The sequence below is a fragment of the Rutidosis leptorrhynchoides genome, chromosome 2, assembly GCF_046630445.1.
Source record: "Rutidosis leptorrhynchoides isolate AG116_Rl617_1_P2 chromosome 2, CSIRO_AGI_Rlap_v1, whole genome shotgun sequence".
NCBI lineage: Eukaryota > Viridiplantae > Streptophyta > Magnoliopsida > Asterales > Asteraceae > Rutidosis > Rutidosis leptorrhynchoides.
The window spans coordinates 325,683,102-325,703,772 of NC_092334.1; positions in this window are offsets into that span (position 1 = coordinate 325,683,102).

Sequence of the window (20,671 nt, forward strand, 5' to 3'; positions counted from 1 at the left end):
CATGAAAGTTTGTCCCACCATCAGTCCTAACACACTAACACACCCTAAAGACACCAAGGAAGGTCACAAAGTCGTACCAAACCTGTTTCATGTCAATCCACATTTCAATTTTAACAAAATAGTAATTTGATCATAACTAGGGCTCCGGGAATCGAAACGACATGAATCCGGAGTCTAAAATTAATGTCTTGATGAGAGGAACTCATCTAGATAGTTTATTTTAACTTTTATATCAGTCACAAACCCAGAATACACGAAATAGCTGCTGTCCAGAATTTAATAAACCGAAAACATGCAATTATGAGTACATCTGTGCATACAAACACCATAACAATAATTCACAAACATCATACTACTAAATAAACATCAAAATACAGAAAATAATTGAAAAATTAAAAGTTCTAGGGTTAGGGTTTATACCCTAATCGAGAAACGATTTATGTAATCGCGTAGAGAAGAACGAGAGGAACGCGTTGGTATTAATCAATCCTTGATCCAAGCTTTAATTTTAGATGATGATGGTGATGAATGGTGGTGGATGGGCGACGGCCAAGGCAAGGGGAAGAGAGAAAAAGAGAGAAAAATTGAAAGCTAGGTTTTAGGGATATTTTGGTGGAATGAAAAATAATCTCCAAAAAAAAAAAAATCAAGGGAGTAATACTCCCTCCCTCCCCCATTCAGCCGAAATTTTCAGTGGGGTGGGCCCCACTTGGTCCATCTCACTTAAATGTATATTCCTTGTGGCCCGAAGGCCCGAACGAGTCCCAAAACGCGAAAACACGCTTACGCGATTAAAAATCCAGAAAGATAACAAACGCGCGACGAAAAATAAATATAAATACACTATATAATAATATGATCTTAAAATATCATATTTAAAATATTTAGGATTTAAATGTCCCAAAAACTCGACCGTTGATTTGAAAACCAAAAAGATTCGCCGGATGGAAATCCGCGAGACGTAGAAACGTATAAATTAAAATATGAATACAAATATTCACATAACACATAATAATTAATATATACATATTGTTACAAATAATAATAATATAGGTCATAGAAATGATGTGGCACACTAATCGTTAACGGTCGTTAAATAATTAACTGAAAAAGATAACGAAAAAAGTAGGGTCGTGACAGTACCTTCCCGTTACGGAAATTTCGTCCCGAAATTTAAGCAGGCGCAGGGGTTGACTCGGCATCTGAGAACAACTGCGGGTATTTCTGCTTCATCTGGTCTCCACGCTCCCAAGTGAACTCGGGACCACGTCTAGCGTTCCATCTGACCCGAACAATAGGAATTCTGCTATGTTTAAGAGTCTTAACCTCTCGGTCCATGATTTCAACAGGCTCCTCAATAAAATGCAATTGCTTATCAACTTGAAGTTCCTCCAAAGGAATAGTCTGATCAAATTCAGCCAAGCACTTCTTTAAATTCGAAATATGGAAAACATCGTGAACAGCACTGAGTTCTTGTGGCAATTTCAAACTTTAAGCCACCGGTCCAACTCTTTCAATGATCTCAAAAGGTCCCACGAAACGAGGACTTAACTTCCCTCTTTTACCAAAACGGATTACGCCCTTCCAAGGCGAAACCTTTAATATAACACGATCACCAACTTGAAATTCAACATCTTTCCTTCCTTTATCAGCATAACTCTTTTGCCGACTTCTAGCAGTTCTCAACCTTTCTTTAATTTGTACAATCTTCTCAGTAGTCTCGTGAATAATCTCTGGACCTGTAAGTTGAGCATCCCCAACCTCATTCCAACAAATAGGAGACCTACATTTCCTACCGTACAAAGCTTCAAACGGTGCGACTTTAATACTTGCGTGGTAACTGTTGTCATAAGAAAACTCAGCTAGTGGCAAATATTTATCCCACCCATTTCCAAAATCAATGACGCACGCTCGCAACATATCTTCTAATGTCTGAATGGTCCTTTCACTTTGACCATCCGTTTGAGGATGATAAGCGTTGCTCATATCCAACCTAGTACCCAAGGCTTCCTGTAAAGATCGCCAAAACCTCGACACAAATCGACTGTCTCGGTCGGAAATAATGGAAACAGGAACACCATGCCTAGAAACAATCTCTTTCAAATACAAACGGGTGAGTTTCTCCATCGAATCCGTTTCCCTAATCGGCAAAAAGTGAGCCGACTTAGTGAGTCGATCTACAATCACCCAAATCGCATCATAGCCACCCGAAACTCTTGGTAACTTAGTAATAAAATCCATAGTGATACCTTCCCACTTCCACTCGGGAATTTCTGGTTGCACCAAAAGTCCAGAGTTTTTGATGTTCAGCTTTGACCTTAGCACAGGTCAAATACTTAGTCACATACTTAGCTACATCACCTTTCAAATTATGCCACCAATATAGCTCCTTAAGATCCTGATACATCTTTCCTGAACCAGGATGAATAGAGTATCTAGACTTATGAGCCTCATCCAAAACAAGTTGTCGAAGACCTCCAAATTTCGAAACCCATAGACGTCCCGCAAAATACCTAGTACCATCAGCTCGTACTTCAAACTTCTTAGCTACCTTTTCTACATTCTCCTTCACGAAATTCTCCTTCTTTAAGGCTTCTTGTTGTGCCTCAAGAATCTGCCTAACAAGGTTTGATCTAACTGTCATGTTCAAGGCCCTAATCTTGCGAGATTCAGTCCTTTCTTTATGACTCAATGCATCAGCCACAACATTGGCCTTACCCTGGTGATACAAAAGGTCACAATTATAATCATTCAACGTCTCAATCCATCTTCGTTGTCTCATGTTCAACTGTTTCTGATCGAGGATATGTTGAAGACTCTTGTGATCGGTGTACACAGTACTCTTAACACCATAAAGATAGTGTCTCCAAATTTTAAGCGCAAAAACAACAGCCCCCAACTCTAAATCATGAGTTGTATAGTTCTTTTCGTAAATCTTCAACTGTCGTGACGCATACGCAATAACCTTCTTTCGTTGCATCAAAACGCAACCATAGCCTTGTCGCGATGCATCACAATAAACAACAAAATCGTCATTACCCTCCGGTAGTGACAAAATCGGAGCGGTAGTCAACTTCTTCTTCAAAATCTGAAAAGCATTCTCTTGTTCATCCTTCCACTCATACTTCTTCCCCTTATGCGTTAAAGCAGTCAGAAGTTTCGCAATACGAGAGAAATCCTGGATGAACCTTCGATAGTAACCTGCCAACCCTAAGAACTGGCGAATCTGAGTAGGAGTTTTCGGGGTTTCCCACTTTTCAATCGCCTCAATTTTAGCAGGATCAACTTATATTCCCTGTTTACTAACAATGTGTCCAAGGAATTGAACTTCTCGTAACCAGAATGCACACTTAGAGAACTTAGCATACAACTCTTCTTTCCTCAACAGTTCAAGCACTAACTTCAAATGTTCCTCGTGCTCTTCATCACTCTTCGAATAAATAAGGATGTCGTCAATAAACACAATAACGAACTTGTCCAGATAGGGTCTACATACACGGTTCATGAGGTCCATGAACACAGCAGGTGCATTTGTCAATCCGAACGGCATAACAAGAAATTCAAAGTGACCGTAACGGGTGCGAAAAGCAGTTTTCGAAACATCAGATTCTTTAACACGCAACTGATGATAGCCAGAACGAAGATCAATTTTTGAATAAACAGACGAACCCTGAAGTTGATCGAACAGATCATCAATTCTTGAAAGAGGATAATGATTTTTAACAGTGAGCTTATTCAGTTCACGGTAATCAATGCATAAATGAAAGGAACCATCTTTCTTCTTAACAAACAGAACGGGAGCTCCCCAAGGGGATGAACTAGGACGAATAAAACCTTTGTCTAACAACTCACGGAGTTGACTCGACAATTCTTGAAGTTCGGAAGGCGCAAGACGATAAGGAGCACGTGCTACAGGAGCAGCACCGGGAACAAGATCAATCTGAAATTCTACCGCGCGTTGCGGCGGAAGGCCAGGTAAGTCATCGGGAAACACCTCGGGAAAATCCCTAACAATTTGAACGTCATCAACGTTCTTTACTTCCTTGCTAGGATCAATAACATTAGCAAGAATAGCATGACAGCCTTTGCGGAGATGTTTACGAACTTTCATACAGCTAATAAGGTTTAATTGTGTGCATTTCTTATCTCCAAAGACCATCAGTGGCTCTCCAATCACATCAGTAATACGAATAGCCTTATCATAACACACGATCTCAGCACGGTTCGCAGACAACCAATCCATACCAATAACAATATCAAAACTACCAAGTTCAATCGGTATCAAATCTATCTCGAAATCCCTACCACCCAGATTAATGTTACACTTACGATGTACAGTCATAGCAGTAAGTTCCTTACCATTAGCTACTTCAACAACATAAGTATTGTCTAAGAGAGTTAACGGCGTTTTGATTCTCGAACTTAATTTACTCGACACGAAACTTAAATCAGCCCCTGAATCAAATAATACATAAACTGATAAATCGTTGACTGAGAACGTACCAGTAACAAGCTTAGGATCTTCCTCCGCATCCTTAGCATTAATGTTGAATGCTCGGCCGCGTGCAGTCTCTGCAGTCTTCTTGGGACAAGCATCTCGGAAATGCCCCGGCTTCCCACACTCATAACAAACCCTTGGATTACCTCCATTATTCGATTTCCCATTACCGTTACCGTTACCACCTCTATTACCAACATTATTATTATTACCACCAGTCGCGGGAGTAGCAGACCCCGACAAAAGCATTGTACAATCTTTAGCAATGTGCCCTTGCTTGGAGCACCTCTTACAAGTAACTGTGCAGTAACCATCATGAGCTTTATAGCAACGAGGACACACACGCTGATTTCTGTTATTAGCACCTGAGGTATCCTGTTTCTTCTGCTGACCCTGGTTTTGATTGCGGTTGTTATCCCACTTTCGTTTCCCATTATCAGCCTTCTTGACAACCTCCTCACTACTTTCAACAACTGTAGTCTTGCTTCTTCTCAACACCTTGTCATTAAGTTTGTGGGCCATAGACATAGCCACCTCAATAGTCTGGGGTTCACTAGACTCAACCCCGTGTTCAATCTTCTCGGACAAACCATCAATGTAAGCCTCAATTTTGCGGTCCTCATCTGCATAAACCCTAGGACACAGCAAAGTTAACTCGAAAAACCTTCGTTCATAGGCATCTAACTCGGTGCCATGCATTTTCAAATTTTTAAGCTCAACCTCTAGCTTCTTAAGCTCATCCCGAGGTCTATAGCGGGTGATCAATCTTTCCTTAAAATCATTCCAGGCCAAACCATAAGCTACATCGCTTCCCAAACTACTAACCAGATTGTTCCACCATGTCAAGGCACTATCCTTGAGAGTGCAACTAGCGAAACTAACTTTGTCCTCTTCACGGACCCGACTGACCCTGAAAATAGATTCGATTTTCTCGAACCAACGAGTAAGCCCTATTGGTCCTTCCGTACCACTGAATTCTTGAGGTCGACCAACCATAAAAGTTTTGTGGAAGCATCCCACGTTGTTGTTCACATTGGCGTTAACATTAGCATTTGCTGCCATAGCAGCAGCAATTCCTTCATTGATCAGGCGTTGCATACGCGCTTCAGTGGATTCTCTTGGAGGCATGATCTTCAAAATAGAATAACACATCTGTAGTGACCCGAACTTTTCCATGTTTATATATATTAATTGAGATTGATATTTACATGATTAAATGTTTCCAACATGTTAAGCAATCAAACTTGTTAAGACTTGATTAATTGAAATATGTTTCATATAGACAATTGACCACCCAAGTTGACCGGCGATTCACGAACGTTAAAACTTATAAAAACGACATGACGATATATATATGGATATACATATGGTTAACATGAGATTATGATAAGTAATTATCTCCATAAGTATATTAACAATGAGTTATATACATATAAACAAGACTACTAACTTAAGGATTTCGAAACGAGACATATATGTAACGATTATCGTTGTAACGACATTTAAATGTATATATATCATATTAAGATATATTAATATATCATAATATCATGATAAGATAATAATTTAACATCTCATTAGATATAATAAACAATGGGTTAACAACATTAATTGAGATCGTTAACTTAAAGGTTTCAAAACAACACTTACATGTAACGACTAACGATGACTTAACGACTCAGTTAAAATGTATATACATGTAGTGTATTTAGATGTATTAAAATACTTTTGGAAGACTTCAAGACATATATCAAAACACTCATACTTAACGAAAATGGTTACAGTTACTTTCCCATTCTTTTCTTTCATCAAGAATTCTAGTCGTATTTTTACCCGTATTATACACAGCTTCAAAACGTACTTACTATGGGTATATACCAATAGGAACTAGCATGGGATTCCACTCTTGATTATGTCATGTATGACTAATCAATTTTAACTTCTACCATGAGCTAGTCAACTAACTAGAACTCCTTTTAACCCCACTCACCACTCACCAATTACCACTCATCATTCACTCCATTTCACTTCCAATTCTCTTTCTAATTCTCTCTCAACACATACACACTATTATGAATGTATTTTTCCAGTAGTTAATCATCATCTTCATCAAAAATCACTTCAAGAATCAAGCTATAATCATCATAGGAAGAACACTTCAAGAACACTTCAAAAATCCCTTCAAGTTTACTAATTTACTTCCAAGCTTTCTAATCCATTCCAAGTAATCATCTAAGATCAAGAAACCTTTGTTATATATAGTAGGTTATCTTTCTTATATAAGGTAATATTCATATTCAAACTTTGATTCAATTTCTATAACTATAAACTATCTTAATTCGAGTAAAAAAATCTTACTTGAACTTGTTTTTGTGTCATGATCCTACTTCAAGAAATTTCAAGCCATCCAAGATCCTTTGAAGCTATATCATTTCTTGTCACTTCCAGTAGGTTTACCTACTAAACTTGGGGTAGTAATGATGTTCATAACATCATTCGATTCATATATATAAAACTATCTTATTCGAAGGTTTAAACTCGTAATCACTAGAACATAGTTTAGTTAATTCTAAACTTGTTCGCAAACAAAAGTTAATCCTTCTAACTTGACTTTTAAAATTAACTAAACACATGTTCTATATCTATATGATATGCTAACTTAATGATTTAAAACCTGGAAACACGAAAAACACCGTAAAACCGGATTTACGCCGTCGTAGTAACACCGCGGGCTGTTTTGGGTTAGTTAATTAAAAACTATGATAAACTTTGATTTAAAAGTTGTTATTCTGAGAAAATTATTTTTATTATGAACATGAAACTATATCCAAAAATTATGGTTAAACTCAAAGTGGAAGTATGTTTTCTAAAATGGTCATCTAGAAGTCGTTCTTTCGACTGAAATGACTACCTTTACAAAAACGACTTGTAACTTATTTTTCCGACTATAAACCTATACTTTTTCTGTTTAGATTCATAAAATAGAGTTCAATATGAAACCATAGCAATTTGATTCACTCAAAACGGATTTAAAATGAAGAAGTTATGGGTAAAACAAGATTGGATAATTTTTCTCATTTTAGCTACGTGAAAATTGGTAACAAATCTATTCCAACCATAACTTAATCAACTTGTATTGTATATTATGTATTCTTGAGATACCATAGACACGTATACAATGTTTCGACCTATCATGTCGACACATCTATATATATTTCGGAACAACCATAGACACTCTATATGTGAATATTGGAGTTAGCTATACAGGGTTGAGGTTGATTCCAAAATATGTATAGTTTGAGTTGTGATCAATACTGAGATACGTATACACTAGGTCGTGGATTGATTCAAGATAATATTTATCGATTTATTTCTGTATATCTAACTGTGGACAACTAGTTGTAAGTTACTAACGAGGACAGCTGACTTAATAAACTTAAAACATCAAAATATATTAAAAGTGTTGTAAATATATTTTGAACATACTTTGATATATATGTATATATTGTTATAGGTTCGTGAATTAACCAGTGGCCAAGTCTTACTTCCCGACGAAGTAAAAATCTGTGAAAGTGAGTTATAGTCCCACTTTTAAAATCTAATATTTTTTGGGATGAGAATACATGCAGGTTTTATAAATGATTTACAAAATAGACACAAGTACGTGAAACTACATTCTATGGTTGAATTATCGAAATCGAATATGCCCCTTTTTATTAAGTCTGGTAATCTAAGAATTAGGGAACAGACACCCTAATTGACACGAATCCTAAAGATAGATCTATTGGGCCTAACAAACCCCATCCAAAGTACCGGATGCTTTAGTACTTCGAAATTTATATCATATCCGAAGGGTGTCCCGGAATGATGGGGATATTCTTATATATATGCATCTTGTTAATGTCGGTTACCAGGTGTTCACCATATGAATGATTTTTATCTCTATGTATGGGATGTGTATTGAAATATGAAATCTTGTGGTCTATTGTTATGATTTGATATATATAGGTTAAACCTATAACTCACCAACATTTTTGTTGACGTTTAAAGCTTGTTTATTCTCAGGTGAATATTAAGAGCTTCTGCTGTTGCATACTAAAATAAGGACAAGATTTAGAGTCCATGTTTGTATGATATTGTGTAAAAACTGCATTCAAGAAACTGATTTCGATGTATCATATTTGTATTGTAAACCATTATGTAATGGTCGTGTGTAAACAGGATATTTTAGATTATCATTATTTGATAATCTACGTAAAGCTATTTAAACCTTTATTTATGAAATAAAGGTTATGGTTTGTTTTAAAAATGAATGCAGTCTTTGAAAAACGTCTCATATAGAGGTCAAAACCTCGCAACGAAATCAATTAATATGGAACGTTTTTAATCAATAAGAACGGGACATTTCAGTTGGTATCCGAGCGTTGGTCTTAGAAAACCAGAAAATTTGCATTAGTGTGTCTTATCGAGTTTGTTAGGATGCATTAGTGAGTCTGGACTTCGACCGTGTTTTCTTTAAAAATGATTGCTTAACATTTTTGTTGGAAACTATATATTTTTAACATATGAATATTATGTGATATATTAATCTCTTAACGTGTTTGATATTATGTGATAGATGTCTACCTCTAGAACAAGTCCCATTGACTCACCTAATAATAATGAAGAGTCAAATGTAAATTGGAATGATTCGTGGACTGATTCACAAGTTCCCGAAGAGGAACCGGAAGAAGAGTCGGAACCGGAAGAAGAATCAGAACCGGAAGAAGAATCGGAACCGGAAGAAGAAATAGAACCGGTGGGGGAAATAATAAAACGGTTAAGTAAAAGAGAATCCTCAACCAACCGACCAAGGTTAATTGTGGTCAATGGTGTTTCCGCCAAGGAAGCAAAATATTGGGAGGATTACCAATTCTCCGATGAATCGGATTCCGACGAGAATTCCGATGATGTTATAGAAATTACCCCAACTGAATTTAAAAAGGCAAAAGAAAATAATAAGGGAAAGGGCATAAAAATAGAGAAATCTAATTCCAACCCCGATGAACTTTATATGTATCGTCAACCCCCGAAGTCCTTAAGTTGTAACAATGACCCGGGAACCTCTAAACCACCAGGTTTTTCTAAACCAATGTGGACAACGACGGCTCGTATTAGGGGAACATCATATATCCCTAGAAACTTGGAAAAACGAACCAAACCCGAACAAGAAGAAACGAGCGAGTCGGAATAAGATAGTTGTATTCGTGTGGTGTAATATATGTAATATAGTGTGCTTATGCTTTATGATATATGTAAAAATTGCTTGTATTAATAAGTATTTTTATGAATCTAACTCTTGTCTATTTTACAGTATAAAAACACAAAATGGATAGACAACCCAATATTTTAAGAGACCTACCCGGAGACATGATTGATGAAATCTTGTCTAGAGTCGGTCAGAATTCTTCGGCACAACTATTTAAGGCGAGATCAGTTTGTAAGACATTTGAAGAACGTTCCAAGAATGCCCTGGTTTATAAAAGGCTTTCGTTCGAAAGATGGGGGATATCACATTGGGAAATCCATAAGTTACGATGTGTTTACTTTGACGCATATATTGCGGGGAACCCAAATGCTATTTTACGCAATGGGTTAAGAAATTATTTTGACTCAATATATCCGAATATTGGACTTCGTGATTTAGAAAAAGCGGCTAACATGCAACATAAAAAAGCATGTTATGCTTACGGAATACTAATGTTCGCTTCTCACCAAAGTGAGAACAAGAACATCGGCCTACAACTATTAAACAAAACGTTCCCACAAGTGACGGAGTCGGTAATTGGGGTAAGAAATGAGGTTTTTAGATTGTTACAGGACTGTTGGACATTACGTAACCCTCGTCCCTTTGACGTCGTTACAACACGCTGTCTTATCATCAGCCATAACGGTTATGTTCCACAAGACCAAGGATGGGAAGTAGTCCTAGTAAAACCAGAATGCATGACTTGTTTCTGGACGTATGAATTACGTGTCTTTATTGCCTTTACTGAACAACTTGTGTACTAGCTAGAATTATCTTCACAACTATCTTGTATCAAAGTTATTGTGTGCTATATTTCATGCTTTATGTAAAATAAGCGGTATTGTAAGTTTGTAAAATATTGTATAAAAGTTTGAACGCGAAATATTATTATAATCAGTTTTTCATATAGAATTGTAGTAGTTGAATTGTATATTAGCTACTAAGTATGAACTTAACGGGTAGGTACTACCCGAATTTAAATTTATAAAACGCTAATATGAAGAAAAAGCTTTTATAAATGAGTTCATATTATGCTACGAAATACTATTAACTACTCTTAATATTCTGTATGATTAACTTGTTCCATTTGACTATTTTGAAGGAAATGGCACCGACTACTCGACACACCGTGAATATGAATGAAGAGGAATTCCGTACTTTTCTAGCTTCAAACATAGCCGCAGTACAGGCTGCGCTACATACCAACAATAACCTTGGATCTAGCAGTACAGGAAATCGTGTAGGATGCACCTACAAAGAATTCACTGCCTGCAAACCTTTGGAATTTGATGGAACCGAAGGACCGATCGGATTGAAACGGTGGACCGAGAAGGTCGAATCGGTTTTTGCCATAAGTAAGTGTACTGAAGAGGACAAAGTAAAGTACGCTACGCATACCTTCACAGTTTCTGTGTTAACATGGTGGAATACCTATCTAGAGCAAGTGGGACAAGACGATGCGTATGCACTACCGTGGTCAGCATTCAAGCACTTGATGAACGAGAAGTACCGTCCCAGAACCGAGGTCAATAAGCTCAAGACAGAACTTAGAGGGTTACGAACCCAAGGATTTGATATTACTACGTACGAAAGACGATTCACAGAATTGTGCCTATTGTGTCCGGGAGCATTCGAAGATGAGGAAGAGAAGATCGACGCGTTTGTGAAAGGATTACCGGAAAGAATCCAAGAAGATATAAGTTCACACGAGCCCGCCTCCATACAACAGGCATGTAGAATGGCTCACAAACTAGTGAACCAGATTGAAGAAAGAATTAAAGAACAGACTGCTGAAGAGGCCAATGTGAAGCAAGTCAAAAGAAAGTGGGAGGAAAACGGTGATAAGAATCACCAATACAACAACAACAGCAATTACAACAATAATCGCAACAATTATCCCAACAATCGCAACATCAATCGCAACTACAACAAACGGCCCAACAACAACAACAACAACAACAACAACAACAACAACAACAACAACAACAACAGCAACTACAACAATCATCCCAACAACAATAATAACCGCAACAATAACAACAATCAGAAGCAGCTATGCCAAAGGTGTGAAAAGTATCACTCGGGGTTCTGCACCAAATTTTGCAACAAGTGTAAAAGAAATGGTCATAGCGCAGTGAAGTGTGAGGTCTACGGACCAGGGGTTAATAGAACGTAAGGAACAAATGGTGTCGGAACGAGTAATGGCGGAGCAAGTAGTGTCGGAGCAAGTTATGCCAATGTAGTTTGTTATAAATGTGGAAAACCGGGCCACATTATTAGAAATTGCCCGAACCAGGAGAACACGAATGGACAAGGCCGCGGAAGAGTTTTTAATATTAATGCGGCAGAGGCACAGGAAGACCCGGAGCTTGTTACGGGTACGTTTCTTATTGACAATAAATCTGCTTACGTTTTATTTGATTCGGGTGCGGATAGAAGCTATATGAGTAGAGATTTTTGTGCTAAATTAAGTTGTCCATTGATGCCTTTGGATAGTAAATTTTTACTCGAATTAGCAAATGGTAAATTAATTTCAGCAGATAATATATGTCGGAATCGAGAAATTAAACTGGTTAGCGAAACATTTAAGATTGATTTGATACCAGTAGAGTTAGGGAGTTTTGATGTGATAATCGGTATGGACTGGTTGAAAGAAGTGAAAGCAGAGATCGTTTGTTACAAAAATACAATTCGCATTATACAAGAAAAAGGAAAACCCTTAATGGTGTACGGAGAAAAGGGCAACACGAAGCTACATATTATTAGTAATTTGAAGGCACAAAAACTAATAAGAAAAGGTTGCTATGCTGTTCTAGCACACGTCGAGAAAGTACAAACTGAAGAAAAGAGCATCAATGATGTTCCCATTGCAAAAGAATTTCCCGATGTATTTCCGAAAGAATTACCGGGATTACCCCCACAGCGATCCGTTGAATTTCAAATAGATCTTGTACCAGGAGCTGCACCAATAGCTCGTGCTCCTTACAGACTCGCACCCAGCGAGATGAAAGAACTGCATAGCCAATTACAAGAACTTTTAGAGCGTGGTTTCATTCGACCAAGCACATCACCGTGGGGAGCTCCTATTTTGTTTGTCAAGAAGAAAGATGGTACATTCAGATTGTGTATCGACTACCGAGAGTTGAACAAACTTACCATCAAGAACCGCTACCCACTACCGAGAATCGACGACTTATTTGATCAACTACAAGGCTCGTCTGTTTATTCAAAGATTGACTTACGTTCCGGGTATCATCAAATGCGGGTGAAAGAAAATGATATTCCAAAAACTGCTTTCAGAACACGTTACGGTCATTACGAGTTTATGGTCATGCCATTTGGTTTAACTAATGCACCAGCTGTGTTCATGGACCTTATGAACCGAGTGTGTGGACCATACCTTGACAAGTTTGTCATTGTTTTCATTGATGACATACTTATTTACTCAAAGAATGACCAAGAACACGGTGAACATTTGAGAAAGGTGTTAGAAGTATTGAGGAAGGAAGAATTGTAAGCTAAGTTTTCAAAGTGTGCATTTTGGTTTGAAGAAGTTCAATTCCTCGGTCACATAGTGAACAAAGAAGGTATTAAGGTGGATCCGGCAAAGATAGAAACTGTTGAAAAGTGGGAAACCCCGAAAACTCCGAAACACATGCGCCAGTTTTTAGGACTAGCTGGTTACTACAGAAGGTTCATCCAAGACTTTTCCAGAATAGCAAAACCCTTGACTGCATTAACGCATAAAGGGAAGAAATTTGAATGGAATGATGAACAAGAGAAAGCGTTTCAGTTATTGAAGAAAAAGCTAACTACGGCACCTATATTGTCATTGCCTGAAGGGAATGATGATTTTATGATTTATTGTGACGCATCAAAGCAAGGTCTCGGTTGTGTATTAATGCAACGAACGAAAGTGATTGCTTATGCGTCTAGACAATTGAAGATTCACGAACAAAATTATACGACGCATGATTTGGAATTAGGCGCGGTTGTTTTTGCATTAAAGACTTGGAGGCACTACTTATATGGGGTCAAAAGTATTATATATACCGACCACAAAAGTCTTCAACACATATTTAATCAGAAACAACTGAATATGAGGCAGCATAGGTGGATTGAATTGTTGAATGATTACGACTTTGAGATTCGTTACCACCCGGGAAAGGCAAATGTGGTAGCCGATGCCTTGAGCAGGAAGGACAGAGAACCCATTCGAGTAAAATCTATGAATATAATGATTCATAATAACCTTACTACTCAAATAAAGGAGGCGCAACAAGGAGTTTTAAAAGAGGGAAATTTAAAGGATGAAATACCCAAGGGATCGGAGAAGCATCTTAATATTCGGGAAGACGGAACCCGGTATAGGGCTGAAAGGATTTGGGTACCAAAATTTGGAGATATGAGAGAAATGGTACTTAGAGAAGCTCATAAAACCAGATACTCAATACATCCTGGAACGGGGAAGATGTACAAGGATCTCAAGAAACATTTTTGGTGGCCGGGTATGAAAGCCGATGTTGCTAAATATGTAGGAGAATGTTTGACGTGTTCTAAGGTCAAAGCTGAGCATCAGAAACCATCAGGTCTACTTCAACAACCCGAAATCCCAGAATGGAAATGGGAAAACATTACCATGGATTTCATCACTAAATTGTCAAGGACTGCAAGTGGTTTTGATACTATTTGGGTAATAGTTGATCGTCTCACCAAATCCGCACACTTCCTACCAATAAGAGAAGATGACAAGATGGAGAAGTTAGCACGACTGTATTTGAAGGAAGTCGTCTCCAGACATGGAATACCAATCTCTATTATCTCTGATAGGGATGGCAGATTTATTTCAAGATTCTGGCAGACATTACAGCAAGCATTAGGAACTTGTCTAGACATGAGTACTACCTATCATCCACAAACTGATGGGCAGAGCGAAAGGACGATACAAACGCTTGAAGACATGCTACGACCATGTGTTATTGATTTCGGAAACAGTTGGGATCGACATCTACCGTTAGCAGAATTTTCCTACAACAACAGCTACCATTCAAGCATTGAGATGGCGCCGTTTGAAGCACTTTATGGTAGAAAGTGCAGGTCTCCGATTTGTTGGAGTGAAGTAGGGGATAGACAGATTACGGGTCCGGAGATTATACAAGAAACTACCGAGAAGATCATCCAAATTCAACAACGGTTGAAAACCGCCCAAAGTCGACAAAAGAGCTACGCTGACATTAAAAGAAAAGATATAGAATTTGAAATTGGAGAGATGGTCATGCTTAAAGTTGCACCTTGGAAAGGCGTTGTTCGATTTGTTAAACGAGGGAAATTAAATCCAAGGTATATTGGACCATTCAAAATTATTGATCGTGTCGGACCAGTAGCTTACCGACTTGAGTTACCTCAACAACTCGCGGCTGTACATAACACTTTCCACGTCTCGAATTTGAAGAAATGTTTTGCTAAAGAAGATCTCACTATTCCGTTAGATGAAATCCAAATCAACGAAAAACTCCAATTCATCGAAGAACCCGTCGAAATAATGGATCGTGAGGTTAAAAGACTTAAGCAAAACAAGATACCAATTGTTAAGGTTCAATGGAATGCTCGTAGAGGACCCGAGTTCACCTGGGAGCGTGAAGATCAGATGAAGAAGAAATACCCGCATCTATTTCCAGAAGATTCGTCAACACCTTCAACAGCTTAAAATTTCGGGACGAAATTTATTTAACGGGTAGGTACTGTAGTGACCCGAACTTTTCCATGTTTATATATATTAATTGAGATTGATATTTACATGATTAAATGTTTCCAACATGTTAAGCAATCAAACTTGTTAAGACTTGATTAATTGAAATATGTTTCATATAGACAATTGACCACCCAAGTTGACCGGCGATTCACGAACGTTAAAACTTGTAAAAACGACATGACGATATATATATGGATATACATATGGTTAACATGAGATTATGATAAGTAAGTATCTCCATAAGTATATTAACAATGAGTTATATACATATAAACAAGACTACTAACTTAAGGATTTCGAAACGAGACATATATGTAACGATTATCGTTGTAACGACATTTAAATGTATATATATCATATTAAGATATATTAATATATCATAATATCATGATAAGATAATAATTTAACATCTCATTAGATATAATAAACAATGGGTTAACAACATTAATTGAGATCGTTAACTTAAAGGTTTCAAAACAACACTTACATGTAACGACTAACGATGACTTAACGACTCAGTTAAAATGTATATACATGTAGTGTATTTAGATGTATTAAAATACTTTTGGAAGACTTCAAGACATATATCAAAACACTCATACTTAACGAAAATGGTTACAGTTACTTTCCCATTCTTTTCTTTCATCAAGAATTCTAGTCGTATTTTTACCCGTATTATACACAGCTTCAAAACGTACTTACTATGGGTATATACCAATAGGAACTAGCATGGGATTCCACTCTTGATTATGTCATGTATGACTAATCAATTTTAAATTCTACCATGAGCTAGTCAACTAACTAGAACTCATTTTAACCCCACTCACCACTCACCAATTACCACTCATCATTCACTCCATTTCACTTCCAATTCTCTTTCTAATTCTCTCTCAACACACACACACTATTATGAACGTATTTTTCCAGTAGTTAATCATCATCTTCATCAAAAATCACTTCAAGAATCAAGCTATAATCATCATAGGAAGAACACTTCAAGAACACTTCAAAAATCCCTTCAAGTTTACTAATTTACTTCCAAGCTTTCTAATCCATTCCAAGTAATCATCTAAGATCAAGAAACCTTTGTTATATACAGTAGGTTATCTTTCTTATTCAAGGTAATATTCATATTCAAACTTTGATTCAATTTCTATAACTATAAACTATCTTAATTCGAGTAAAAAAATCTTACTTGAACTTGTTTTTGTGTCATGATCCTACTTCAAGAACTTTCAAGCCATCTAAGATCCTTTGAAGCTATATCATTTCTTGTCACTTCCAGTAGGTTTACCTACTAAACTTGAGGTAGTAATGATGTTCATAACATCATTCGATTCATATATATAAAACTATCTTATTCGAAGGTTTAAACTCGTAATTACTAGAACATAGTTTAGTTAATTCTAAACTTGTTCGCAAACAAAAGTTAATCCTTCTAACTTGACTTTTAAAATTAACTAAACACATGTTCTATATCTATATGATATGCTAACTTAATGATTTAAAACCTGGAATCACGAAAAACACCGTAAAACCGGATTTACGCCGTCATAGTAACACCGCGGGCTGTTTTGGGTTAGTTAATTAAAAACTATGATAAACTTTGATTTAAAAGTTGTTATTCTGAGAAAATTATTTTTATTATGAACATGAAACTATATCCAAAAATTATGGTTAAACTCAAAGTGGAAGTATGTTTTCTAAAATGGTCATCTAGAAGTCGTTCTTTCGACTGAAATGACTACCTTTACAAAAACGACTTGTAACTTATTTTTCCGACTATAAACCTATACTTTTTCTGTTTAGATTCATAAAATAGAGTTCAATATGAAACCATAGCAATTTGATTCACTCAAAACGGATTTAAAATGAAGAAGTTATGGGTAAAACAAGATTGGATAATTTTTCTCATTTTAGCTACGTGAAAATTGGTAAAAAATCTATTCCAACCATAACTTAATCAACTTGTATTGTATATTATGTAATCTTGAGATACCATAGACACGTATACAATGTTTCGACCTATCATGTCGACACATCTATATATATTTCAGAACAACCATAGACACTCTATATGTGAATGTTGGAGTTAGCTATACAGGGTTGAGGTTGATTCCAAAATATGTATAGTTTGAGTTGTGATCAATACTGAGATACGTATACACTGGGTCGTGGATTGATTCAAGATAATATTTATCGATTTATTTCTGTATATCTAACTGTGGACAACTAGTTGTAGGTTACTAACGAGGACAGCTGACTTAATAAACTTAAAACATCAAAATATATTAAAAGTGTTGTAAATATATTTTGAACATACTTTGATATATATGTATATATTGTTATAGGTTCGTGAATCAACCAGTGGCCAAGTCTTACTTCCCGACGAAGTAAAAATCTGTGAAAGTGAGTTATAGTCCCACTTTTAAAATCTAATATTTTTTGGGATGAGAATACATGCAGGTTTTATAAATGATTTACAAAATAGACACAAGTACGTGAAACTACATTCTATGGTTGAATTATCGAAATCGAATATGCCCCTTTTTATTAAGTCTGGTAATCTAAGAATTAGGGAACAGACACCCTAATTGATGCGAATCCTAAAGATAGATCTATTGGGCTTAACAAACCCCATCCAAAGTACCGGATGCTTTAGTACTTCGAAATTTATATCATATCCGAAGGGTGTCTCGGAATGATGGGGATATTCTTATATATATGCATATTGTTAATGTCGGTTACCAGGTGTTCACCATATGAATGATTTTTATCTCTATGTATGGGATGTGTATTGAAATATGAAATCTTGTGGTCTATTGTTACGATTTGATATATATAGGTTAAACCTATAACTCACCAACATTTTTGTTGACGTTTAAAGCATGTTTATTCTCAGGTGAATATTAAGAGCTTCCGCTGTTGCATACTAAAATAAGGATAAGATTTAGAGTCCATGTTTGTATGATATTGTGTAAAAACTGCATTCAAGAAACTGATTTCGATGTATCATATTTGTATTGTAAACCATTATGTAATGGTCGTGTGTAAACAGGATATTTTAGATTATCATTATTTGATAATCTACGTAAAGCTATTTAAACCTTTATTTATGAAATAAAGGTTATGGTTTGTTTTAAAAATGAATGCAGTCTTTGAAAAACGTCTCATATAGAGGTCAAAACCTCGCAACGAAATCAATTAATATGGAACGTTTTTAATCAATAAGAACGGGACATTTCAACATCCGTTAGTACCAAGAATAATACTAGTGTCATAAAGGAATAGATCAAAACACGAAAAGATTAACCATCATAAATAATAGTTAACAAACACTATGAGTAATAACATGACAGTTATGATTGTTATAGAAATAACCATCACATGCATACATATTTTATGATAACATCATACAACATACATAACACCTAACATACATGAACATATATTACGCATAATATAACATGCCAAGAGCCACAACATCAGAAATAAAACATGATAATGATAATAGATGTCATAAAAATAACCATCCATACATAATGAAAAATATCCCATAACAAAATCTTAATAAAATCCTCGGCAAAACGCCGTACATAACCCAAAATGTATGTATAAAAAGGACATTAAGTCTTATGAAATAGACAATCAATATGAATAATCACATCACATTCGCTTAGAGCGGGTGTGATAAGCTGGTCCAGCATGAGTCTCGGCAGGATCCTCATACTTACACAACTTCCCTTTCACAACATCCAACTCTTCCTTCAACACACGAACAGTGCTCTCGAGAGCCTCGAACTTAGCCTTAACTTCTCGATCACGCTTACGGTTCTCATCCTCAACCCTATGCTTGAAAGTGATAAAGTTACCCATGTCAGCATGGATCTCGTCCATAACTTCATTATGTGGCAAAGTGCGCAAACAATCACTAAGGGCGTTAATACGTGTCACCTCATTATAAGCCCGGTTCATATGAGTAATGGTAGAAAAATAGTAATGAACAGGATCATCGATCTCTGGTTGATTGGCACGACGTCTAGCAGGAGACGGTGGAGCAGGAGCAGCAACGGAGTTATCGCTCGAAGTCGACATCTGCAAACAGCAAAACCGCAAACCACATACCAAAAAGATATAAAAGCTAATAATATAACTTATACTAAATGAAATGCATATTAATGCTATAGCAAAAAGGTCGGGCTGTAGACTAGACTCTAATGCACCCTAAAAACCACGGGTTGACCACATTAAGACCGCCTAGTTCCCTACAACCAAGGCTCTGATACCACATGTGACGACCCCGTCAAAACACTTAACGGATCCGTCAGTTGGTCCCACAGCTTGATCGGACTTAAATGAATTAAATAAACAAAGTTGCATTGTTTTATCTCAAAAGTTTCCCAAAAAGGAAACAAACTAAAATATGTAGTTTTAAACAACCAACTATAGTAATAAACCAAAAGTTGACACAAAACCTTGCCAACAAACCCACAAGTTTAAATTATCCAAAAATAGAATGCAAGCTTAAGTTTCATAAAATGTTTCATAAAATCGGCCCCAAATGCATGCAGACTCTTCTAAACACAGCAGAAGCATCACAAAACTCAAGTACCTGTAAAAACATGCAAGTAAACTGTCAACACAAAGGTTGAGTGAATTATAGGTTTAAATAAATAAGTAAACTTTAGACCACAAGATTTAAAAATGTTAGAAAACATTAAACATTATTCCATTATCAATTAGCCACCTGGTAACCACTTAACCCTTTATTTACCTATGCCAATCACAATAAAAATATACACTTGGACAGTGTATCTACAACAAATTACGAAGTACTAAACATTCCGATTATAAATTGCTAGCGCGAATAGCTCGAAATGGGGTTGTCAAACACGATAGATCTATCCGTAGGATTCGCGTTCACTGGTAGAAACCAATGATTACAGTTACCAGACTAGAGAATATTTTTGTCCAACTCACAATGAATAATTAAATTTAACTGTTACTTGTGTCTAAATGTAAATAAAAATGCATGTATTCACATCCCAAAAATATACTTTAAAAAGTATGTAAAAACGGGACTATAACTCACCTTAAAAGCAACTGAAGAAACCACACAAACAAGCGAACAGCA